Below are 27,353 nucleotides of genomic sequence, written 5' to 3' on the forward strand. Positions count from 1 at the left end.
GGCTGTTGATTGCATTTGCAGAATTTACAGTGTGACCAGCTGTTGGGTTTGCCGAAAATCTAGAGCATTTGGCGAAGATAGTTTCTTATTGCCAACGAAATGTTATTTGAGCTGCTTCAACTAACAATTTTTTTCATTGTCGTGCTTTGGCAAATATTGTCATTTATATTTAGTTAATGCGCTTATCAAACTGCAATTGCAGCAAGGGCGCGAGATAAGGGAAATGTTAGTTTTTGCCGCAATGCGGCGTATTAAGTGCGCAGCTGATCAATTAATTAGAAATGAGACTAGAAAATAGTAGTGTAATATTAGTTATCAGTGATAAAGTTCTGGGCAATTCATCTGCAGAAAACTTTGGCTGAATAAGTGGAAAATTTTCCATAATTTACACCAAATCAATTAAGCGCTGACAATGAATTATATAAATAAAAGTATATATGTATGTATGTATATATGAATATGTATGAATGTGTGTGTGTGTGTCTGTCTATATATCTAATTAACACCCCTGACTGCAACAGTTGTTGGCTCAACTGAACTCCAGTCACGCCCACTCGGACGTGGCTTACGCTTTTGGATTCGTCTTCGGATTCTCTTACGTATTTCTCAATTCTGCAAAAAACGGTCCACACTTTTGCAAAAATTGTTTCTGTTTCGGCTTTTGTTTGTTATTGTTGACTTGGCACATTTCTCGCTGTTTGTGATTTATTTGTGTTTGTCGGAACTGTGGGAATATTCCATAGCTGTTTACCCAACAACTGGCTGCTCCCCGTGGCGCCCTCGGGTATTTCCGAAATGTGTTAATGGATCAAACAGTTGCGGTTTTATTTTACTTTGGGGGAGTGCAAATCTGTAAATTATTTTGGCAATCGACCCCAACATCCCCAAGCCTCTGCCTGCTTGTTCATTAGGGCATCTGCCCACGAACATTCGAATGCGGCTCTAATCAGCGTCAGCCGGCCCGTGTCAAGCCGTGCCGTGTCGTGCAAGCGCCATCTATTGGGCGGCGGTGTAAACTTGCAGTTGAATCCAGCCAATTCGGGTTTTCATGAACTGCTCTTTGTTGACTCTGGTTTTTAGAGCGTGCGAAAGGCCGGACCCGATCGGCAATCGCACACATTTTGACACATCCCCAGCACAAACTGATATCTATATGTACATATATAAGTATATGTACGTATATATATGAGTATATGTATTTTATAAATCGAATATGCCATATGACTAGGCTCGCGTTGCGTTAAAACGTGACTGGCCCAACTTCGCATTGGTTTTATACATATATACTTTTAATATACATATATGTATATATTTTCACAACTTTAGCTAGCGAGGAGCGTATCAAGGCTTTGGCAAGGCGTGTATTATTATGGAGTACAGTGGAGTCTGCCTATTGGGGGCACTGAGACCTTTATCTACTTCTTGGATTGCTAAAATTGCTGAAAAATAAATTTATAAGCCCAGATTTTTTTTTTAACTTTTACGCTAAATCATCAAATTGTTAGGCTTTAGCTAGGCTTTACTGTATATGACTGCTTCAGCTTTTGCAGTGTATTAAATTGTCATTAATTTTTTTGACGTTACTCCAGCATATTATGTACATTATATAAAATCAGGCACGTGGCCGTTTTTTCGTTGCAATCAATTAAAAAATTTGTTGCTTACGTCTGCTCTTAGCAACAGGTGAGTTGTGTGATACCCTGTATCGATATAATAGGGCTGGCAACCTAACTAAAACATGCGTGGACTTATCTATGATTTTTAAAAGTAATTAAATTCATTATCTAACGAATTGGTTAATCTATACTGCTACAGTCTACAGGGTATCTTTTAGTCTTTATCAGTTAATTAACCATTTACTTTGTGCTGTTTGGCAGTTTAATGTGCTATCAAGCCCCCTAGATCACATTGTCATATCCAGCATGAGGGATTGACTTCGTCGTTTGACTTAATTTAAATTAAAGCTAGGAAATTCCAACACACTATAAACAATTCGGTAAAATTTATGGGGTTCTGTAGGTCAATAGAAAATTATAATAAATTGAAAAATGAAATGACAAAAATCTAAGCAATAAATAAGACTAATTAGCTAAAAATAACAATTGGCAATCCTGCAAGGGATATTGGTTTTAGCTGAGCTGTTTGGAGATGGACTTAAGTTTTTTTTCAAAGAGAGCCTTACTATGCGATTCTCAATACATGAAGCTCTTAAATGGGTTATCAAATGCAATCGCATTCCATAAAAATATATATAAAACAGTTAGCCTCAGTAAATTAATTTGTTCTTTGCTTCATTTTTGGAAAGGGTATGCAAAATTCATTATATAAAAAGCACTCTATGCGCATAAGCATATGCCAAAGTTTAATAGTCTCGCTTGTGTGGGGTCAAACGCCCATTTTTAATTTTGGAAAATATTTGGGGAAATACCAAAGCATTAACCTGCGTGTACTATACAGGTGAGAGTGCGCTGTAACTGCGCCTCGGCACTGGGCGGCAAAGGTGCATAGCGAATATTCGAGTAAATGTAAGTCTGAGTAATTTCAGAATTCGAGTGACGCCAGCCTAGTGTGGCTAACAGCAACCTCATCGAATCGCACCGTTTTTTATTTATTTTTATTTTTGGGCAATCAATCAAATGTCCAATTGCCAATGACAGCAGCCGGAAATGAGCGCATACCACTAACCCACTAGCGATACCCACTAGTCGGGTTCGTTACCAGGTAATATTGCCTGCCAGTCGACACGTAAACACGCTAACGACATCTCTAAATGCTTGATTAACACCAGAAATTAGCGTGTGCCAAAAAAAAAAAAAAAAACCTAGACTGCTTGTGACGTCACTTGACAAAAGTGTGAGAGAGTGTGCGTGTGTGTGGCTGTGTGTAAATTTTCACGCAATCTCGTATCGGCGACAAGCGAACGAGCCAGTGGATCGCACGCGCCGCACCGTCCGAGTTATTGAGTGGAAAATTTTGTTGCTCCTACAGAAAATACGAGCAATGCGAGCGAGCGAGCGAGCGGAGCATATGATAATCAAATGCATTATAAATCGATTAGCATCGATTTTATAAATGACGACGCGTCTGCGCTGAAGACGAAGACCAAATCTAATGAGTCGCACATGCTGCTTAGCGAAAAGACAATCCGTCTCCTCCTCCTCCTCTTGCTGATGCTGCTGCTGCTGCTGATTCGAGAGCCATCGCCAGCCAACCATCTGTCTGATTCCACTTGCTCAATGCACGGGCAAATCTGTCTTCTGTTATTTCAAGATAAAGCCACGGAGAATATTTTCGCCGCCTGGCAACGGATTTAGATTTTATGATCCGTCCTCGTCGTCGATGATGATGCGGCAACATTTTGCAATGATAGCAAAAAGAAAAGAAAATACAAAAACAAAACCGAAATATATGCGTCAGACAGAGATTTGTGTGTGAGTGTGTGTGTGTGTGTTTTTGGCTTAAGCTCAATTAGCACACCTTTGTCTGGCTTACCTTCGCACAGAGCATTTATTGTTGTCTAGGTGTTAGATGCAACAGGTCAGCCATTTCGATTGCGTCAATGTCTGAGGATTAGGCTTTTAGGCTTTTAGGCCTAAGTCGCAAAAGTTTCGAGTACCTTTAGGCCAAATGTCGTTGCATCAGTCGTACTTAAACATTTCTACCTGGTCTTTGGCTAAAAAAAAAAAAAAAAAAAAAAAAAAAAACAACAGCAACAAACGAGGTAAAAGCAACATTTGCTTTTGCATTGTTTTGTATTTTGTGTGGAGGCTTTGATTGATTGGGCGAGCTAAACATGCTAATTAGTCGCAATTTGTATGCGCTGCAATATGTGCGCCTAATCATAAATATCATCGCTAACCTTATTGTACTAACTAACAACACAGTGCACAGTGGTGCCAGAGCTGATGGAAAATGTATTGATATGTTGGTTGCTGGTGTAAGTGTGTCAAATGATTAATATCATTCTGATAAAGCAATATCTAGTATTTGATATTACAAAATATAAAAAAAAAAAAAAATAGTTGTCTTTGGAGTTGCCTAACATGTCGATTGTGTAGCACATCATAGCTCACTTGCTGTACTACAATGGGAATATACTCTAGAAATATTTATAAATTTAGATAAGTTAGGCAAAGATGTGGCATTTTGTTACTACAAAGAAAACAGCTTGATTTTGTAAAGAGCTATCGAGCAAGCTGCTATAATAGCTCATCATTTGGCATTTAGTGGCATTCAAAGCAGTATTTTCAAAAAATATAAAAATACATAATATATAAGTTATATATTTTTTTGGTTTTTATTTATGTATATCTAAAGTACCAACAAAGTTGTGTTATTCTCAAGCTGTCTTTATAGCACATCATACCCGATGTGCTATAGTCTATTCCAAAACTATCAAATGCAAATTTTGGATTTCATTCATTAATCTAGAATAAAAATTCTTCAAAAAATTCTTCAATAACTAGGAACACACTAAATTTAGATATAAATTTAGACTATAAACAAAACAGCTTCAGGCTTTTGGTTGAGAAGCTAACTTGAATAGCTCGGCATACCCCAATTGCTGTACTTCACAGTGTGCACTCACATGTATCGCACACACACACACACACCAACTCACAAAAACAGACACACACACACACATACGTGTCTGGCCTTGAACGCGGCCGGTTCAAGTTCAGCGGCATCATGCACACAAGCACAGTACACTGAAACAAAAACAAAGCTGTTTCGCTTTCAGAGGTAGCTGCAGCCAGCGAACGTCGCACCACCCGCACCACACGCTAAACACAGACGCTGGCAGCGCCAGCCACACAGCCACAGTCCGAGTCACAGTCACAGTCACAGCTACAGTTCCAGATAGCGTTCAATGTCTGCTCGCTTGTTGTTGTTGTTGTTGTTATTGCTCTCAAAGTTCCGGCTGAGCTCTTTTTTGTTGTCGCTGCTGCTGCTGCTGCTGCTGTTGGTTCACAATGAGCGCGCCTTGTGGGTTGGTCAGCTGCGTTGCGCATACGCCGTGTGCGCCGTTACATTTAAACGTCTGCGCTGGGGCACTCCCAGGGGGAGTCAACTAACCAGCTAAACTGATACAAAGCAGCGACAGCAACAGCACATCCATCAACTGGGTCACTGGACGCGAAACGAAAATTACATACTATAAAAATATATCTGTTTACACATACATGTATTCGTATACACACATGCATACATATGTATGTGTATACCAGGTATTTGTCAATATAACGACCTTGTGAGACCTTGAAGCGTACGCAGTTAGCAAAACAAATATCGTTAGTTCAGCAGATGCTATGGCTGCTATATAAAACTTTTTTCCACTTTTTTTCTATTTAAAATAAAACAGAACTAAAGTCATGCAAAGACTTAAGCCAAAGAAATAATAGTTAGATGGGGCATATCAATAATTTCACTAAAGAAGTTTTTATAGATTTTGGCATATGAAACTATATTTGATTTTTAGATTTGATTTCGAGAAGAAATTATATATAATGTGTCTGAGCTTGTAAATATTTTGAAAATATAGTAATGTAATGCATATAAAGACTTTTGGAGGAGCAGGAGAAAGAGGCAGATGAGAATTTAAAAGTTCATATATGTTCTATTAGTCTCCGTACAACAACTGTTTTAATTTCAGCTTGAATTGATTTGGAAAGGAACTGAAAATTGCTATATTATTATATATTTTCGAAGATCTTATATCTCTTGAGGCTTGAAATACTTCTCAATAATGGAATACATAAATTATGAGTTTCAAATGAGCTCAAAATGAACAAATGAGCTCAGATCTTGAAAGAGTCAATAATTCTACAAAATTGTCACAAACGACTTGAGCTTACATCACGTTTATTTTTGCCAAAAAATAATGAATTGAGTCTGAAATGAGCCATTTTTGAAATCGAATGATCGTATATTCATTGAATGCAATTGCTTTACTTACATATCTAACAGATGCAGATGCTTGAGATTGACAGGAATCTCTTAATTTGGATGACTCGAAATTTTGGCCAAGTTATGTATATTCTTTTGACTATCTTCTATACTTTCACGAAATTTAATTTAAATTCTATACAGTCATTAATATAGCGTATCTTAAGAAATTTATTCACATTCCTAATATCGAATGACATTCAAATGAATACTTTCATTTCGATTGTCTTTAACAAAAGGCAATGGTTGCGTGTGTTGAGGAATCCCAAATATATTATATATATGTATATGTATATATTATATAAGAAAAGTAGAGAGATTATGATATTTTCTTGCGTGATCTGAAATCAGCCTATCCCTAGCCTAGCGATCTTGACTCAGATGATCTCTATTAAGATCGATCTCTGTTTAGTTGATCCGGTCAGCCTAGATTTACGGTGATCCCTACTTATCTGATCTCAAATAGGACTATCGCTGTTTAGATTATCTGTAGTCAAACGATCTCCAGTCAGTAGATCACTGATCAGCTGATGTCTAGCCAGACGCTCCAACTAGTTTGTGATATCTGGTCAGGCAAGAAGTAGAATGGTTTCGTATCATATAAATATGGACAGATAGACAGCTAGCTAGATTAATTGGCAACCTTTGCATGGTTCTCTCTCCAATTATATAAAACAAAAACAAAACAAAATAGTTTCTCAGGCTGTCTTTTTTGGGGATCTCCGTGTTAACTTGTTTTGCTAGTCAAATTCCTCATTATCTATAAATTTTGTTTATTTTTCTACATATACATATATATTTTTTTTTGACAGTCGCAATTTTGTTTGATTTGGCGTTAGGGCTACTGTTTAATTCTGTGGCCCCGGACAAAATGCAAACAAACAAGAGATTCCAGTTATTTTCAACTGATTTACGGGGTATTTTTTTTTCTGTGCGTCAGCCACTCGCCAACTCCCCCCCTTCCCCCCTCCTGACCGACACCACGACTGTTTGTCGAATTCGTTTCGCCAGAAAAAATGCCAGAGAGCTAACAGAAATGACAAACAGTGGTTCAATCTATTCAGCATTCACGCAAACATATTTGTTTATTTATTTATGTATTATGCATGTGTGTGCGTGTGTAGATATATTTATTTAAATCTCGGTTTTATTGTTTTGTGAGTTATCACGCCAACCTTTTTATTCCTTTTCTCGCGCCACAGCGAAATTCCATGCAAGGTGACTTTTTTCTTTAGATATCAACAGCTTTCTGGGTGCAAATTTGTAATGCAAATTTTTTTCTTCTTTTTTTTTGTGTCTGCGTCTCGCTATGGCCATTCGATTTTGATGATCAAAATAGTGACTATTCGACCACATATATATGTATATATATTGTATATATCTGACAACAATATGGCTTATTTCAGCACATAAAAATAAAAGATATTAATTAACAATAACGAAAACTTGACTGGGGGCACGCTTTGGTGTTATTTCATAAAGAAAACAAGTTAGAACGTCCGACCAAACTGACTGCATAATACTCGCTCGTGTGCCAAATTAATCGATATATTTCAATCGATTTAAAACTCTGGAATATATAATTTTTCTATATAGCTTCTCTTAACTCTTTGAGCTTCTGATATGACACCAATAATATATAAATGTAACAAAACCTATATACTCCTCATTGCCTTGATAAAGGAGTATAAAAATAGATTTGAAAAAAAAGTAACGGAAAAAAGTTTAGAAAAAATTAAGCAAGATCAACAACGACATCAATCTTGCCCAATCTCTTTGTTATTTGTTATATTTTTGGCACTGTTTATTTATATAGCAAACGTCGCCATATTCATTGTCTCCGGCTCAAAAGCCAAAAATAATATTTATGCAGCAGCAGCAGCAGAAAATCTAGAGCCCTGCGGCCAGTCTCTTCAGCAATTCAAGAGGTCTCTTAAGATCCCCGACTCACCATAGTCGATTAGTCGTGATCATGTCTGCTTGGCTGGCTCACAATGGAAGTTTTAGCTCTGGAAATGAGACCAGAAACCATTTAATACTTGGTCTAATTTCGTTAGACCCATGGAAAAGTACAAAAATAAAAGTTTCCAAGTTTCCAGACTATTAGTCGTCATTAGTTACCTTTCGGATCTCGCATAGCGTTAAACACATTTAGATATCTTAACACCTGATAAGATTTCATTATGATATCGAGCTACGCACGCATAGGTATTCATATTGGGGCATTATTTGTTACCTATTTTTAACCTAGCTCAACTTGTTTGGTTCGTTTCCTTGGAAATTGTAATTTATTTTTGGCTTTTGTTTCTATATTTAACCACTTAAGCGCTTCAATGACATTTAAAGTCATCTGTTAATGCTCATTATGCAGGCCTAATTACAATGATCGATCAATATCGGTAGAAAGGCATACGTAATCAAGTGATAAGTTCTTCGTTAACGTCAGCAAGTCTGAAGGAAATGCCATTCGCCAAAATGACATCAGATATAAAAATTGATTCAGCTTTGATATGAGTCTTGATTGGATGAGAACTATAAAATTATAATCTAACTTGAATGTTTAGATACAGTTTTTATGTTCGTAATATAAAAGAAAGATAATGGGAATATTCAAAAAATAAATAAATAAAAAAATAAACAAGTAAGAAGGCTCCAGTCGAGACTGCTCGACTGGGAGATACCCTGAACCCTCCAAACTGATATTCTAATCATTCTGGACTTCTTTTATGCACACATACATACACATGCACTTATAAGCACGCGCTCTGCTAACTGCGCAGTAAGCAGCGGCTGCGCTTGAGCTGCACTGTAGTGTGGGCAATATTATGAGAATTTATTTCTTGAATAATTTCTTTTGTAGACATACGATCTTAATGAAACTTTTAGAGCGTAATCATATGGCTAAAATGTGTGTACATTCCAAAGCACAAGTCTCTAGTACTTGAAATACGTTTTTTACAAATTGGGGGCGAAGGGGGCGTGGTATCTAAAATCTGTAAATTACAAAATCTTTGTATCTATTTACTTTATATACAACGCAAATTTGAAGTCTCCAGGTCTAAAAGTGTTCAAATTAGGCTGAAAAAACAATGTCAAATTTTCGATTATTCTCGATAAAAAAGTTATCGGACGAGTTATCGAAAAAATAAAGCAAACTTGTACTGCCTATGGTATACACGAGTATGCATGCCAAATTTCAGCCCTCTAGCTCTTATATCTTCTGAGATCCTTTTGCTCATACGGACGGACGGACGGACGGACAGACGGACAGGGCTATATCGACTCAGCTCGTCGTCCTGATCAAGAATATATATACTTTATGGGGTCTGCGATGATTCCTTCTGCCTGTTACATACTTTTCACAAAACCATTATACCCTGATTTCCCATTTTCAATGGGTTCAGGGTATAAAAAAATCTACTAACAAAATTTATGTTTGCATTAAATTGTATTAAAAATTTAGTAAAACTTTAACTAAAAATAAATATAACTGAAAACAAAATAGTAATAAAAAGGAATATTTTTAAAAAATACAAACAAAAAATTATCAATTCAATAAATGAAAAAAATCATTAAATAAACAAGTAAGAAGGCTCTAGTCGAGACTGCTCGACTAGGAGATACCCTGAACCCTCCAAGCTGATATTCTAATCATTCTGGACTTCTTTTATTCATACATACATACACATGCACTTATAAGCACGCGCTCTGCTAACTGCGCAGTAAGCAGCGACTGCGCTGGGGCTGCGCTGCAATGTGGGCAATATTATGAGAATTTATTTGTTGAATAATTTCTTTTGTAGACGTATGATCTTAATAAAACTTTTAGAGCGTAATCATATGGCTAAAATGTGTGTACATTCCAAAGCACAAGTCTCTAGTACTTGAAATGCGTTTACAAATTGGGGGCGAATGGGGCGTGGTATCCAAAATCTGTAAATTACAAAATCTTTGTATCCATTAACTTTATATACAACGCAAATTTGAAGTCTCTAGGTCTAAAAGTGTTCAAATTAGGCTGAAAAAACAAAGTCGATTTTTCGATTATTCTCGATAAAAAAGTTATCGGATGAGTTATCGAAAAAATAAAGCAAACTCGTACTGCCTATGGTATACACGAGTATGCATGCCAAATTTCAGCTCTCTAGCTCTTATATCTTCTGAGATCCTTTTGCTCATACGGACGGACGGACGGACGGACGGACGGACGGACGGACGGACGGACGGACGGAGGGACGGACGGACGGACGGACGGACAGACGGACAGGGCTATATCGACTCAGCTCGTCGTCCTGATCAAGAATATATATACTTTATGGGGTCTGCGATGATTCCTTCTGCCTGTTACATACTTTTCACAAAACCATTATACCCTGATTTCCCATTTTCAATGGGTTCAGGGTATAAAAACTGAACTAAAGAAAACTATTTAAATTAAATTATAAAATATCAAAAATATTGAAAAGTAGACTAAAAATAAATACAAAATTAAATTAAATTAAATAAATCTCGTAAATTTTGTAGACATCATTTTGAGCAGGGTATCTTCTAGTCGAGTGCTTGGACACCTGCGCAATCAAAAGAACAAATGCTTTTATTGTGTTAATGAGATTGCGTCAATCAGCAATTGATTCTTGTTCCAAGAAATATGCAGCTGACTTTAATATTTAAATCAAATTACCTTATATATAGTAGGGGGTCCAAACCACAACAGTCAAGTTGCAACGGAAATTCCTTTTAAAAATCACATCAGCACAGCAGTCTCGTGCAGTGCTATAATTATAATATACGTGGAAATTAATTGTGGAATGCGTAACGATATCCATGTCTATATTTATATATATATGAATTTTATGAAGTACATATGCATCAGGAAATGAGTCGAGCCCCTGAGAAATTTCGCAACATGCCATACAATCGGTCATCAGATCTTATCTAAAAACTAAGCAGGCAACTCGACGCATTTAATACAATTAATAGAACTATATGTACATATAAAGACATACATACACATACATATACATATATATAGCTCGTATGCATGCATCGTATGATGTCCAGAAGTTCCGGCACGCCGGCTGACGTCAAAGTAAAAATATTCTAATCGAAAGTTGCGCTGACCCATATAGAGATATTTGCTATACTTACTAGCCCTGGCTAAGGGCCAAGGCGGGGTAGAAACAGCAGCAGCAGCAGCAGCAGCAGCAGCTGTGGCGACGGCGACGGCGACGGCAGTAGCTACTGCTAGGTTGACTAAAAAGCTGATAACACAGAACCCATGCCTGATGATAACCAAAAAAACACGTACTCCTACAGCTCGACAGTGAGTGTTTGTGTTAGTCAAAGCAAAGAACGCAGAAAGAAGAACGCAGAAAGCAGAACGAAGAACGCAGAACGAAGGCAAAGTCAAAGGCAAAGGCGTCTACGTGCGCTGCATTATTTCACCATGCGATCCAAGTCTTTGCACATGTGTAAATATGTATATGCGCATATATATGTGTATATATGTACATAGTTTTGATAAGACGCCCGCTCGTTATGACTGATTGTCTGGCCCAGTCTGAGGCTGCTTATCAACCCCATAGAGGCATCGTCATCGATGTGGAAGCAACGGCCACGGCTCGTGTATCAGGTGCCAAAGTACATTGACGACGTCATTTATGGCGCAAAACGTTGACGCAATCAAAGAAATTTCACCTCCACATTTTTCATATTAATGAAATTGGCTACAAATTCCGGGGATAACTAAATAGATGAGCTGCATGACTCATCCATTCACTGCGAACCGCGTTTCATCAGAAATCTGCGTTTAAATTCACTTGTGAGTGTCACTTCAGGATTTTATACTATAATAGTAATCACAAACAATCGGCTGAGTCACGGCCTCGTCACAGGGAAATGTGTCTTAAATAAGTAGTTCGCGCTGAACTTTAAACAGATTCAATTCTAATTGTTGCCTGTCAGCAATGGAACTATGCACTCTACAGTGAATCATGGCAACAAGTTGATCCAATGCAGTTTGCTAATAAAAAGTACGAATAGCTTAAGTGATCCAGCTAAACAGGAACTACAGAGAAAGAGTGAGAGTTAGAGCGAGAGGGAGCGAGTTATTTACATCTCTGAATATGTCTAGCTAACAGATTAGCTCGATTCGCATTTAATTTATAATTTATTCAAGCACACTAAATCAGCATAGGTAGACAAAAAAAAAAAAAAAAAAAAAAAATGAAAAATTAATTTTTGTCAAAATGTGGCGCCATTTGTCAATGGAATTCTAACTCAAATTAATTCGAAACTTAGCTTGAGGTTTTCGTCTGGCTAAACATTCAAAAAGTTAGACCGCAGCATCAAAGCTTAGAAACCACATTAAGTGCGCTAGACGCTGACTGGAAATTCCCATAATGAAAAGAAAGCCAAATACAACAACAACAACAACAACAACAACAAAAGCAACAGCAAACAGCAACAAGCATAAATAGCTAAATTTGTTTTTGTACTTCGGCTAGACGGTAGACGCGTCTCGCGCGTGTGCAAAAAACAATAACAACAAAGAGTTAAAAGCTAAAGATTATAAAACGAGAAAGACTTAGACTAGCCAAGCAAGACGAACTTTAGATGCTCTGTTGAATGCAGCTTTATAAGAGTTGGTGAACATAATTTTTAGCTTGTCTTGAGAGCAGTTCAATTGGAAGAAGCTCTGAGATATCAGAAAAGTTAAGACTTAAATAAAAAAAACTGTCTACAAAACAATTGACTATTGCATTTAATACAAGTAAAAAATTCTATATACATACGTATCAATTTGAAAAATTCGCTGCAGTTAAACATATCATCTATAATCTTCTGCTCAAAGGGTGTTCGGTAAATTGGAAAAAGACTTCGAACCACGCATGAGTATGATGAAACCTTCTAGAATCTTTGCTAATTCATGATGCTAAGTAAAGGCTACGCTTTCGTAACCTAATGCTTGTGTTAAAGAGACTTTGGACACTGTGTGTAGGGAGCGTGGTTAGACTCATAAATTAATAATAAAAATGATTTTTGTTCAGACTAGAATTACATTACAGAGTGATTCACAATAGAGATATACAATATATAGAAATGCCCACTGACACATTTGCTGCACAAAAAGACGAGCCTACGTAAAATCGTATGACTGGACTCTAGAGCCACAATTAGACGCGCATGTCTGCTCAAGCTGTGATATATACTAAATGAATTTGGATATGTCAGCTTTTAATGCCCGGCACACTTTACGATCAATATATAATACCCTGCATAGTGTATAAAATGGCAGGTAGCAATAAGAAACAAGTAAGAAGGCTCCAGTCGAGACTGCTCGACTAGGAGATACCCTGAACCCTCCAAGCTGATATTCTAATCAGTCTGGACTTCCTTTATGCACACATACATACACATGCACTTATAAGCACGCGCTCTGCTGACTGCGCAGTTAGCAGCGACTGCGCTTGGGCTGCAATGTGGGCAATATTATGAGAATTTATTTGTTGAATAATTTCTTTTGTAGACATACGATCTTAATAAAACTTTCAGAGCGTAATTATATGGCTAAAATATGTGTACATTCCAAAGCCCAAGTCTCTAGTATTTGAAATGCGTTTTTTACAAATTGGGGGAGAAGGGGGCGTGGTATCCAAAATCTGTAAATTACAAAATCTTTGTATCCATTAACTTTATTTACAACCCAAATTTGAAGTCTCCAGGTCTAAAAGTGTTAAAATTAGGCTGAAAAAACCAAGTCGATTTTTCGATTATTCTCGATAAAAAAGTTATCGGAAGAGTTATCGAAAAAATAAAGCAAACTTGTACTGCCCATGGTATACACGAGTATGCATGCCAAATTTCAGCTCTCTAGCTCTTATATCTTCTGAGATTCTTTTGCTCATACGGACGGACGGACAGACGGACAGGGCTATATCGACTCAGCTCGTCGTGCTGATCAAGAATATATATACTTTATGGGGTCTGCGATGATTCCTTCTGCCTGTTACATACTTTTCACAAAACCATTATACCCTGATTTCCCATTTTCAATGGGTTCAGGGTATAAAAAAAAAGAGAAAAGAAAATAAAATAAAGCCAACTGAGAGCACACGATGAATTGAAAAAAAAAAAAAAAAAAAAATACAATAACAACAACAACAAAACCAGTTAGCGTCAGCGACGGCGGGCGGCGGCAGAGCACTTTAAGCCACACACGCGCCATTGGGAGCAATTGGCAGCGCGTGAGCCGCCGGCAGCGCAGTCGGCGCTTTGGCTGTCGCGTCGCGTCGCGTAGCGTAGCGTCGGCGCTTTTGTCATAGATTGTCATTGTCCACGCGACTGCAGCAGCAGCTGAATTCACACGGCTCATTGTGGTTTTTTATATTCCGCGGAATTCGCGGCGACATTCCCAGCAAGCTCCATATATTATACACATAATAGTATTTGTATCTATTTGGCGATAGCAATATATATATATATATATATATGTATGTATGTATGTAGATACAGTTGTACTTGACTGGATGGCAAATGTGTATTCTATTAGACATTATGCAAATGCTGAATGTAAATGCGAGTCACTAAACTAACCCAGCTACCGTTTTAACTCTTTTTGTTTTAGGATTCCATTTGGAATGTTCTCAAATATATATGAGACTTCTTCTCTCAAACTACTGGGAAATTAGTATAAATTTCAGCTCTTATACAAAATTGTTATACATATGTATGTAGGTATCTCTACAAGGTCTTTTGAAATGTAAAAAGAACAACAGAGAGAGATTAGTTCTACTCTTTAAGCGATTGAGTAAAGTGGATCCGGGTTGAGATTGGAATTTGATTTGTGTATCGCATGAGACCTGTTCTATTTGGAGCTAGATGACGATTAGTATTATGGAAGCTAAGTGAATTAGCTCTTTATCTGGGTTCCTATATAATCTCTAGCCAATCTCTAGTGTCGAGTTATATAAACCTTTCTTATATCAGTCAAATTATGAAAGATCAAAATATACCCTATCTCAAATCCTTTGCTACGAACATAATCCAGTCCTCTATAGCCGATCTCCACTGTATTTCAAGCAAATACCGCACGATTGTCACGCTGGGCTCCAATTTGACGCTAACGTTCTGTCAATTAGTGCAGCATGTGGCTCGCGTGGGTGTCTGATTGATGTTGGAGTCAAAGCTACCGCCAATCGACCTTCCCGCCGCCACTCCGTCCGTCCGGCAACAGGTGCCCGTGTTGCTATTTGCACACGCTCTGATTAGGGTTTCCCACCGTGCAAACAGCAGGCAGTTCTCTGATAAAAAGCCTCATAAATCAAACTAAATACAATATATTTACGTTGGATATAGAGACACATGTAGCAGTGTGTCAATGTGTAAGTATGTGTGTGTTCTATTTTATATATGCCAATGTATCAAAGCTAAAGATGATTTTCGGTTAGAATACGCTACAATAAAAGTAAATGCAAAAAAAAATAAATAAAAATAAAAAAAATAAATAAAAATTGCTGAAGACTTAAATCGTGGCACGTTTTGGTCATTACGATTCATTACCCATCCCAAGTCATTGGCCATTTTTTATTGCTGTCAGTGTTGAAGGTGTTGTCTTTGTTGTGTCCACTCGCACACACACACACGTTCACACACACCTATACACAAAACGCAGCACGTTCTTGCGCAAACACTGCAGTGCAAAAAACGTAAACAAAAGCAAATTTTTTCAAAAAATCAACTGTTCAATTTTTCGATAATATTTGTTTTTTATTTATATTTATTTTTTTTTATTTTTTTATTTAGGTTCGCTTGCGTAACCCACATACTTCTTTTCTTACCCCATCCCTCTTAAATGTTATAACATGCAGATTCAGTTGACTTTCTTACATAAGCATAAGACTGTGTCACGCTGTTCTAAATATGTTTCATTTACACTTTTTTTTTTCACGTAAAGAATTTATTGAACCCGTCATGCGACTGGAAATATGAAGCGACTTGTTCAGTTGGGGATAACCGTATAATGACGAATTTGAAAGCACTTACCATGCTTTGAGGGGCCTGTCAATATAGGGGATTCAACAGGTGCCAACAAATAATTTATAAAATTAAATTCTAAATAGTACTTTGAGTGGCATTAGTCTTTGTTTCGGCATTAGTATTACTATTAGTCATCAGTCGTATAAATAATTTAAGTATGACTGCTAGTATTAGCACATCTCTTGGCAATAGCATAAGTTTTAATATTAGTATTAATATTCACATTGTTATTAGCTAGTCATTAGCAATGCAAGTAGAATGCAGTATTAGTATTTGTATTGCTACGGGTATTCATATGCATGTGAGCCTTATATTGTAGTTAGATTAGTATTTTTTTCAAGCATCAGTATTGGTATTAGTATCAGCATTATTGCTCTTATTAGAATTAAAATTGGCATTAGAATGCATATATAATATTATCAATAGTATTTTTAGTAAAGTACTATTTTCATTATTATTATAATTAGTATGAATATTGGATTAAATATCATTAACATTAGGAGTAGTATTGTATGGCTTTAATAATTGGTATAAATATTATTAATTATTATTATAATTATTATAATTATTATTATTATTATTATTATTATTATTATCATTATTATTATTATTATTATTATTAATATTATTATTAGTATATTAGTAAATACATTAGAATTGCCATTTTGAGCAATCAACATGTCAATTAAATTTTAATGAATTATTTCCTAACTTTTTCAATTTAATTGTGATTGCTTTCATTAGCTGCCTCATGCTGCATTGTGGCTCGATTAGTTTCCAGTATTTTCGTTTTCGTTTTAGCCCGACGCGACGTAGGGCATATTCATTGGGATCGATAACTGCTTCACACACGCAAAAGTTTTTTTTGAGTGAAATTGCAGACTGTCAACTTATGCGCAATGTGGGATTCAAAGTCAATGCAACGCTTACATAACTCACTCACACATACGCACACAAACACGAGCACACACACACACACGTTCACTTGTGCGAAACACTATTCGAACTTACGTAAATTGAGGCGCGAAAGACGATAAACAGCAGTGCAAGAAAAAAGAAAACCGAGCAGGAAAAAGAAATTTCACAACAACTGACACGCGCTCAGAATTGATTGGAAATTAGTTATAAATAAAAACTCTTAAATTATTTAAGAGATTGTCCAATTAACATTGTGTTTATTCGGCATCTACATACATATGTTCATATATATATATATATACATACATGTGCATGTGTAAATCAAGTGCTGTGTGAGGCTGAGCAAAAGTCAATAGCGAAGCGTCTGCGGCGGGGGCGGCGACTGCGAAGTCGTTCACAGATTGAACGGCACGTGCCGCGGTCAGCGTCAGCGCCAATATGGGTAGCCAATAGTAAACAGCGAACAACAACAACAACAACAACAACAATAACAACAATTGTGACTTATTTGCAAAACAGGGCGACGTGCAGTTGATCGCGAAAACGCAACTCAACGTCTCGTTGCTTTGCTTTGCTTTGCCTCGATCGATCGACGGATTTGTGTGTGGCTCGTTGGCTTCTGCTTGGATTCCGGCTGGCCCCCGGGGGTTAATGGAGCATAATGGCGTGCTTAATTAGAATGTACGAATGTAGCCACAAAGCGAGCGCCGTTCAACAATAACATCAACACAAAAGAAGAAGAACAAATTCAAATACTGAAAACAAAAAGGAAGAAATGAAAAGAAAAGAGAATAAAAATTATCAGCGCCCAGTGGCAGTGCGCCTATATATTAGAAACAGCTCGCATACCAAGAAATTTTGGATGGTAAACTCAAGTGAGAATCATGTGAACATGTGATGGCAGTGTCCAACATAACTAGGTAACTTTCTATATATAAAATAGTTTGTTGTTTTGTCGGTTGAGTGCGAGAGTGGGTTTCGATAGTGGGTGATCAATAGGTTGATCGACTAATCGATTGAATGAACTGACTGCCGATTACTGAATTACTGATAGTAAGTGACTGACGAGTTGACGGCTTGATTGACTGACTGACACAGTGATGGACTGCTGGTCTGATTGACTAAATGAATGGACTGCCTGATTGATGGATTGACTGATCTGTGAGCGAATTGAAGTGTGGATTGACTGGCGGCTTGATGAACTGATTGTATGACTGAATGATGCACTGACTGAATGATGAACTTATGGATTGATAATCGGATTGTGGAACTGATTGCCTGACTGCTTGAGCAATAGAACGACTGAATTACGTATGTGTTGAATGATAGACTAATTGACCGATTGAAGAACTAACTGTCTGATTGACTAATCGATGAATGGAGTGAACAATGGAGTGATAGTCTCAGTGAACGATAAACTGACTGATAGACTGACAGACTGACTGATACTCGGCAAGAAAAGTCCAATTAAAGAAAAAATTGCATGTACATTCCATTAAAATGATTTTTTTTTGCAATGGAAAGTAAATTACCTCCATACATACATTATAATCTAATCAAGTATTATGTATTGTTGAATAATTTCAAGCACTTAGGAATTGAAACATAAAGTCAAAGAGCATGTTTTAATCGTCTTTAATTTCCTATTTTGATAAATATCTTTAACACTCATATAGAGTTAGTTTTTATGACATTGTTTTCGACAAAGGAGGGGAGTGAAAAAAACATTTAAAATTATTCATTAGTTTGGATTTAGTTGATATAGAGATAACTCTATTATCGGCAGTGCAATTATTGTCAAGTTCCCATTTGGCAGTCTCTTAATTCTCTTTATATTTTGGTATTAATTTCTACTTGTTTTGTTGCCTAGTGTATTCAAATTGTAAATATGTTTTTCATTGCTGAGGCATTTACTGTGGCATTGGGTGAGCCATGCAAAAAGTACATCCTATAGGCAGTTGATGGGTCTCTGGCCCCAAACACAGGCCCATTCCCGTGCCCCTGTCCAGCGTCTAAAGTGTTGAGCGTTGGGGCTTTGCTGACGCACGAGATGATTATCAAACGGGGCGACAGAGGCGCGCCTGCAATCAGCGGGCAACACGAGGAGCTGTAGTGGCAATTGAGCATGTTGCTCGTGCTGCCCGCTCGTGCCGATTGTGACGGTCAGTCCGGCAGTCCGTCAATCAGTCAATGAGTCAATCAGTCAGTTGGTGATTCGAGATTCGTTAAAGTAATCATTATTAACAGCTTTAGCTGTTCGATTGTCTCTGTGTGTGAGTGTGTGTGTCTGTGTGTACTCGTGTGTGCATGTGCCGGGCCAGACGCGGCTTATTTTAGCCAAAGGTCAAGCGCAGCATCGATAGAAACCCATCAAAATCCAAAAATACAACTCACATTCACAGCACACCATAAATCAAAGCGTCTGCGCATTTCGACGGCTGCTTTTTATTGGAATTGACAGCAGAGTATATTGGTTTTGTGCAATGTTTAGTTTGCTAGACGATCGATCTGTCTGCTGGATGAATAGGAAACGTGACTTGAAGCAGGAGGCTTGGAACTAGAGACTAGAGACTAGAGACTAGAGACTAGAGACTAGAGACTAGAGACTAGAGACTAGAGACTAGAGACTAGAGACTAGAGACTAGAGACTAGAGACTAGAGACTAGAGACTAGAGACTAGAGACTAGAGACTAGAGACTAGAGACTAGAGACTAGAGACTAGAGACTAGAGACTAGAGACTAGAGACTAGAGACTAGAGACTAGAGACTAGAGACTAGAGACTAGAGACTAGAGACTAGAGACTAGAGACTAGAGACTAGAGACTAGAGACTAGAGACTAGAGACTAGAGACTAGAGACTAGAGACTAGAGACTAGAGACTAGAGACTAGAGACTAGAGACTAGAGACTAGAGTATTTATTTAGTATAAACGAGTATTTCACAGTCAGTTGATTCTAAGCTGTGTTTGCTTAATGGTTTTTTCTTTCATAATTATTTATTAGTGTATTTTTTATAAGTCGCTGTTAAAATGTCGCCACCGCCGTCGGGCCCCCCCAGGGTCTGAAACGGAACGGCGGCTGCATTCACTTACTTCAAGACATTTTCAACAGCTGGAAAAGCATTTCCGTTTAGCAGGAATAACAATTCGCATGAATCCATTGTTGGCTTGAGACTGATCAGTGCACTAACTGGTTCCGGACAGCTGTTTGTTCTATATTTATCTGACTAAGCCCCATGCGGCAAGTGTAGAGTAACCCAGTCGTATTCTCGGAATAATAATAAACTTATCTCAGCTCTATGGCAATGGGCTGCAGTCGAACTTCCTATGCCGCGAGATGTCCGACCGCTAGACGCAAGGGTCAACTTCCCTATTTACCCATTAGCTACTTATCAGCGCCTGGTACTCTATGCGGAAGCATTCAGCTTGAACGACGTACAGTGAAGCGCGGGCACTTGAAATTTCTATTTAATTTTAAACGGAATAAGTTTGGCTTCTGGAATATTCTAAGATTGATGTTCTGCGGTTCTATGTTAAATCTCTAGTAAAATCATTTGATGTGAATCATATGCTAATGTTAAGAATGAATATTTCATTAGCTTGTCTGACTGTTTGCCTCACTGTGCAGCACCTTACAATAGCGGAACCTAGCCTCGCAAGGTTATGGGTCTGACATTTTGGCACTGGGCCAGTCTGAACCCCAAAGCGCTTATGCCGTGTGCTCTATTAAGGTCAACATGTCAATTTCATTGCGATAAGGCTTTAAAGTGTTCAAGTGTGTGTGTATGTGTGTGTGCGTGTTTTTTTTTTCGCAGCTCTGAAAATTTGTATTTGGTTATTATTGGGCGCTATTAAGTATACATGTGGGCACGACACACGGATCTTTATGGGCAGCGCCTGGTCAATGATCAGACTGAGTAGTTTGTTTACCTAGACGCCGTGCTGTTTCAGATGTGATTAGATTAAGTCGCATTTTACTACTATGATTGATGGTTTATTTTTAGCTAATTTGGATTATTAATATTTTATATTGCGGCTCGCTAATCAACACAATTGTGGGCCTCTGGCAGTTTTCCGTTCTTATATATCAATTATTATTTGTTTTATTGGCATACATGTACATCATTGAACTTTGGGCTCTAGCGGACTTCTGCTGTCCAAGTTGATTCTTTGGGGGGTTTATCATCTAGCTGAGTGGTATACCAGCTACTTGGCTACTTATTGATAGGAAATTAATGATAACAGTTACTACGCTGCTACCTGACAGTTTGTCGCCTTGTATACTGCGTCTTAGCGAAGGTCTAGTTAAGGTCTAAATGGGGTTTCATTTATCTCTTTGTGGAAGTGAGAAAAACAGGAAAAGATAGTTGGCATTCTGAGTCAATCATTTTGTGGAAGATTCTAGGGAAAGTTAAGAGATTTGTTAGTAAACAACTTGTTTTTTCCTCATTAATGACTATCAATAATTAATAGCTAGCAATACCTGGAAGCTGAATTCTATAAGACAGGAATATTTCTGTCATCATTTCGGGGAACGATTCTTGTGCCTTATAAGAATAATTATGATAATTGTACAATGATAATGTAAATAGGAATTATAATAATGGTGATGAAGACAATGATAGAGACAATGGCAATGCTAATCGAAATATCGACAACAATAACAATGACAATGACAATGATTGAGAATATTGACACTGAGAAAATCATAATAACAATAATTATGGCAATAACAATGGTAATGACAAATACCAATGACAATGATAATGTTAATGAAAATGACAATAACAGCGACACAATGCCAATGACTATGAAAATCACAATGCTAAAGATCATAATAATATTGTTTACCCATCAATTCCTTCAATATACCAAATCAAATTGAACTACATACATATATGTATGTGTAAATATTTTGAGATATTTTAAAATATTCTCCGTTTCCTATATGGCTAACATGCATTCATATGTGTTATACCTGGAGATCATTTGCATTTTCTCACTCGTTAGCTCGTTAGAGTTGAGTGCTAAGCCAACAGTTGGTGCCATCGCTTGGTTATCTATCGCATTCATAGCCGAGCCCACTCGACCATAGCCCAAAGTCAATAACACTTGCGAAAATTGAGCACGATAAGCACGAGTGCCATAACAACAACAACAACAACAACAACAGCTACAACAACGACAATTAAGTAGTACAACAAATCAAATAAAACGAAAAGTAGCAAAATGTGAATGCGTGACCGTCAACTCCTTCTTTCAGCTGAAATTTGCCTAACAGCCCCACCTGTTGCCTACCCACCCTAATCATAAGATTCAAAACTCGTGCTCATGATTATATGGCGACAGCGGAACGTAACGCTTATCAGCTAAGGGTTGGGGGGCGGGAGTGTTGATTATTGGTGTTGTTTTTTAGTTTTATCTAGCTGGGGCTTGACATTTTGCGTGTGCCATGACGAATGCTCGGCTACGGCAACAGTGGCTGCTATTCATACACCCACACACCCACACACCCACACACACGCACACTCATACACATGAACATGCGTTGTTGAAAAAATTTTCCATGAATTTGTTGTATATTTTTCGCCGCCTGTTGTTTGCAACATGTACAGTGTGTACACTGTACAACAGCGTTCGGGTTGCCTGTTTTTGCTTTTATCAATAATTATTCTGTTGTGCTCGCTGCGCGTCAAGTGCTGTTGTTGTTGTTGTTGCTGCTGCTTTGCGCTTATCAGCCAGAAGGGTGGGTGGGTTGGTTGCGGTGGGCGGGCGACAATCGGCTAGTCGTGTGACACAGACACAATCACGTAGGCCGCCGGAACGATCGTACGTAGTCGTAACCACGTATGTGTATGTGTGTGTGTGTGTTGGGGGCAAAGCTTGTGCCGTGCTCCATCTATAATTAGCTTAAGGCGCGAGGCAAACAAAAGTCACAACAACAACAACAACAATAACAATTACAGCGATTGTAACAATTGCAGCGACAGCAACAGCAGCAACAAAGGCAAGGCTATCATCATCGATTGATCGTTTGTCGTAAATCGTCTATCGTCTGCCGTCTGCCGTCTGCCGTCTGTTGCCAACCCAAATATTAACCATACCCTACCTAACTGTTCGATATACCCTACGCCAGCTAACTATAGCAATTGCCTTGCTAATTGATTGACGCAGCCAACTGGCTATCTATTGCAACTTATCGATGATGATGATATTGTTCAGGTGCACTAAATATGCCTAATATATATACATATATGTAGCTATAACTATATCTATATATATCGCTGGCCATTTTGCTGGCAGCCATGCTTAAAGGCAGCGACAAAAATCAATGTGAAATTTAATGCAATTTTAATGCAGCGGCCATTATTCAACTTGCAAAATAATTAAACTTGCTGCAACAACAGCAGCAGCCGCAGCAGCAGCAGCAGCAGCAGCAGCAGCAGCAGCAGCGACAGCAACAGCAGCTGCAACAGCTGTGGGGTGTTAACTTGCTTAACGTGCAACAAGTCGCTGGCAATTATGAGTTGCAAGGCGAGCTTTGAGCATTGCAAGCCAGGATGTAGGGCCAGGGCCTCGCTTTGATTCGCCATGAATGCAAATTGCAGCAACCTACAGCAGCAGCAACAGCAACAACCAGCAACAGCAACAGCAACCAGCGACAGCAACAGTCCAAGCAGCCTTTTGTAATTGAACAATTTGCTGCGCTGGACCAGGCAGCTGCAACAAAAACAACAATAGCAACAAATGCTGCAGCATCAGCAATGGCGTCTTCAAGCACCGTGTCGCCAAAGCGAAAGTTTACTGTAGCTAAAGTAGCTACAGTTTAACTAAACAGAAAAACGAATTTCACATGAATTCACTTTTAACTTAATAAAATGTTTTATATTATAATAATAATGTAAAAAAAAATTCTATTAGAAAAAATACTTGTAAATATTTTTATCTTACATTATTTATTTTCTTCTATTTAAAAATTTATTCTAATTCTGAAAAAGTTTAGATTGTTATGTTGAATTTTTGTTAAATTTGTTGGGACTTTCCGCAATGCGACATGCAAAAGTGACTCAGAAACAATAACAAAACGAATTATATTGCTTGGGCATCAAAGACGTATCCACGTTCTGATATAAAAAAAAAAAAAATTCGTTCAGTTGGCCTAACGAGGATTGCATACAAATGTATTTGAGCTGCTGCACGATAAGAATTTCATTTTATGTGATGAATAAACAACTAAATAAAAAGAGGTTTTTAAAAAATATTAAAATATTGTTTATAATTAATGTAAGTTAAATTTACATTCAATCTGATTTTTATTAAGTACTTAAGTAGATATATATATTTTTACAAATTTAAATAATTTTTTTTTTTTTTATATAAATGTATGCAATATGTGAGTATATATATTTTGAAATGTTTATTCACACCTTTAGTGTAGCTTAAGTTTTCTTTATAGATCTGATTTATTTCTGTACATATTCCATAACTTTATCCATATATTTTCTTTCTATAATCGCCTCAATTCGTTTGGTGACTTTGTGATTTAGCAAACACACCGGTTTCAGTCTGCTTTGGTTTCACTGTGCATCCACTTTCAGTTCCAGTGTCTGGGCCTGTTGTTTATTTAGGCCCAACCGGCTTCTTCCAGCAGCAGCAGCAGCAGCAGCAGCCGCACACGACGCTGACAACGACAAAGCAGGGCAAACAAAGGCGTTGGCCATAACAACTCAATACAAGGCAGTGGCCAGGCAAGATGTGCGCGATTGGGATCGTTGTCAGACACAGGCCAGCCCCAACCTAGCCAGAGACAGAGACGGAGACAGAGAGACAACAGAGACTGGCACTGGCTGCTGTTGCTGTTGCAGTTGCAGTTGCAGTGGCTCTGCCTCAGTTGCTGCCTCTGTCAGACTTATTTTCAGTGGCCATTTATGCAAATGGCCTTGATTTCCACGTAAGTCCACACGGCTGGCGATTAGGACAGGTGTGAACTACTTTCCAACTACTGTCCGGACTGTTTGCACAGCAGAGCTCACTAATTAGCTGCAATATCTAATGCAAAGGCGCGCCAGCCAGGCGTATGAGTAATATCTCACCTAGTCTCAAAGTCAATATTGACATATAGATATATATATATATATATATATGTGGTATATCTATATATAGGGGTACGATTTGTGCCCAGGGGTCTCGAGCAGCGGTGCGTGTCAACGATGTCAGCGTCAACGACTCCTAAACAAGTGCGCTGCTCCGCTGTTTTGCAATAAGGCAAACAAGCAAGTGACTAGCAAATATTGACAAGATCGTGTGTGTGTGTGTGTGTGATAAAGACATGGCAGACGACAGGCAGCAGCTGAAACGTGCATCTATATGTATGTGTGTGTGTATGTGTATGTATGTATTTATATCAAATTAATAAAGTATCTGCGCCTCACCTGGCGGCCTGGGCAACGCCTTCTTCTCTGCGCACTACGATATGCTGCTATTGACGTAAATGCTGTGCGCTCCTTTTACACGGGCATATTTCAAATGACGCGTGCTGTGCCGGCAACACCACCGCCAGCACCACCGACGCCTGTTGCTATTCCTCTCTGATAAAAGTGTTTAACATTCATTAAGATTAATAAACGCAACGGCACAAAACGAGTTTCAAATACATACATACATATATATATATATATATATATATATATATATATATATATATATATATATATATATATATATATATATATATATATATATATATATGTTGATATATATTTAAGTATATATACATATATATACTTATATATATCTACATTTTGTTCCCTGTTCCTTCTATCTACCGAACCTCTGACAAATATTTACACACAAATACGCTCGCTCTCCTAAAATATATATTATATTATATATTTTTTAAAATGCACGCGACATACCCCATAAAGCACAAAATTGTTGTTGTTGTCCACATTTGTACGGCCCAACTGGTTCTCGTCTCGATTTTAATATGCGCCAGACAAATTTCTGTGCGGGTTATTTATTTCGCTGCGAAAAGCAATTTTATGGAGTTTTCGGGCATTGAATACTTGCGAATATTTAGCATTAGTTGGTTAACTTCAAGTGAATTGAATGGGCTCTACATACATATGTATGGAGATGCATATATAACATATAGACCGATCGCGAAGACTTTACGTGCTTCGCTTTATTTATGCCTGAATTGAGTTTCTTATCTATTTACAGTTATTGATCTCATTTGGAAACTATATATGTATATATATAAAACTATTTAATCAATTAGATTTTTGTTTTGCTGTTTATATAGTCAACTTTCCGCAGCAGAAGCAAAACAAACTCAGTTTACAGTTCTTATCAACTTCCTGACCCAAAATCTGATTTTTTAATTCCATTAACTCGGGTTCGCTGCGATTATATCTACCGAGTATTTGATATAGGTAAATTTAGACTGAAAATTCAAAATAAATTCTGTTTTTAGTTTACCAAAAACTTCCGGCCTTGGGCTTTGCTGTTTTGCTGGTATTTGGTTTGTAATCACAAATGAATTGGAATCGGACAGAAAATACGGTTTCTAGAAGGTTCTCTCTTGCTTGGGCTCGGATTGCGTTGGTTTTTTAAACTGGAGCTACGAGCAAATTGAAGTCAAAAAACAAAGGGAAAACTTTTCATCTTACTTCAATTTATTTAGTCCAACTAAAAATCATATATGTAAGTTCGCCAGCAAACGTAATACATATTCGTAGTTTCTATTATTTATCTCAATTCACATATCTAATATATCCTCTCTCTATTCATTCAATATTGATTCCCATATTTATACATATCTAATTGTTTCTAGTTCTAAATCTAATTTGATCAATAAAATTGTCGCGTACATTCCTTGAATTCTTTAACAACAATCATCATATTGATCGAAAATGTAGGCCAGTAACACCAAGCTGAATGACGCAGGTAAAACCAACAACAACAACAACAACAACAAGAACTGCTAAGCGAATACAACAAGTATTTTGAGGCGCCAATGAATATTCATAAACACTCATCAAGTTTTTCATTTTGTTTTAAAATCACATCACATACATACGTACATATACTATATAGATTTATACATGTACATGTTTTTCATATGTATGTATTTGAATTGAATTTATTCCTCACTTTGAAGCGACAAATCGACGCCCTTCGCTTTACGTTTAGCGACTTAAAATATTGTATGATATTTATCATAAATATGTAAATGAAACTAGTAAAAGCGATGTAAGAGGGATCTTATCAACTACATGATACTTGCTCAGGGCTAAAAAGAGAGCAGGATTGATTACAAAAATTATACCTAAAGTTTTTTATACTGCCTAGATCAATGCTAGGCGTTCCCCGCTCTGAAAACTACGATAGACTTAATCTTTACTGATCTGCTACGGCTTTAGTGGGCGTATCGAAGAAAATTGAGCTATAT

At 37.5% G+C, this 27,353-nt stretch overlaps 1 long non-coding RNA gene across 4 annotated transcripts; it reads right to left on the reverse strand.

Moving 5' to 3' along the window:
- Positions 1-10,411: 10,411 nt before the first annotated feature.
- LOC116804378 lies at positions 10,412-25,873 on the reverse strand. 4 transcript variants are annotated; one of them, XR_006357642.1, is made up of 3 exons: positions 25,816-25,873; positions 10,628-10,719; positions 10,412-10,514 (listed from the first exon to the last, which is right to left on the reverse strand). It is a non-coding gene; the product is annotated as an uncharacterized LOC116804378 (long non-coding RNA). The 4 variants fall into 4 exon arrangements; XR_006357641.1 differs by lacking the exon at positions 25,816-25,873 and adding an exon at positions 25,333-25,481; XR_004364375.2 differs by lacking the exon at positions 25,816-25,873 and adding an exon at positions 17,209-17,460.
- Between the last annotated feature and the right edge of the window lie 1,480 nt (positions 25,874-27,353).

This window comes from Drosophila mojavensis, unplaced genomic scaffold (assembly GCF_018153725.1).
Source record: "Drosophila mojavensis isolate 15081-1352.22 unplaced genomic scaffold, ASM1815372v1 contig_74, whole genome shotgun sequence".
Classification (NCBI taxonomy): Eukaryota; Metazoa; Arthropoda; class Insecta; order Diptera; family Drosophilidae; genus Drosophila; species Drosophila mojavensis.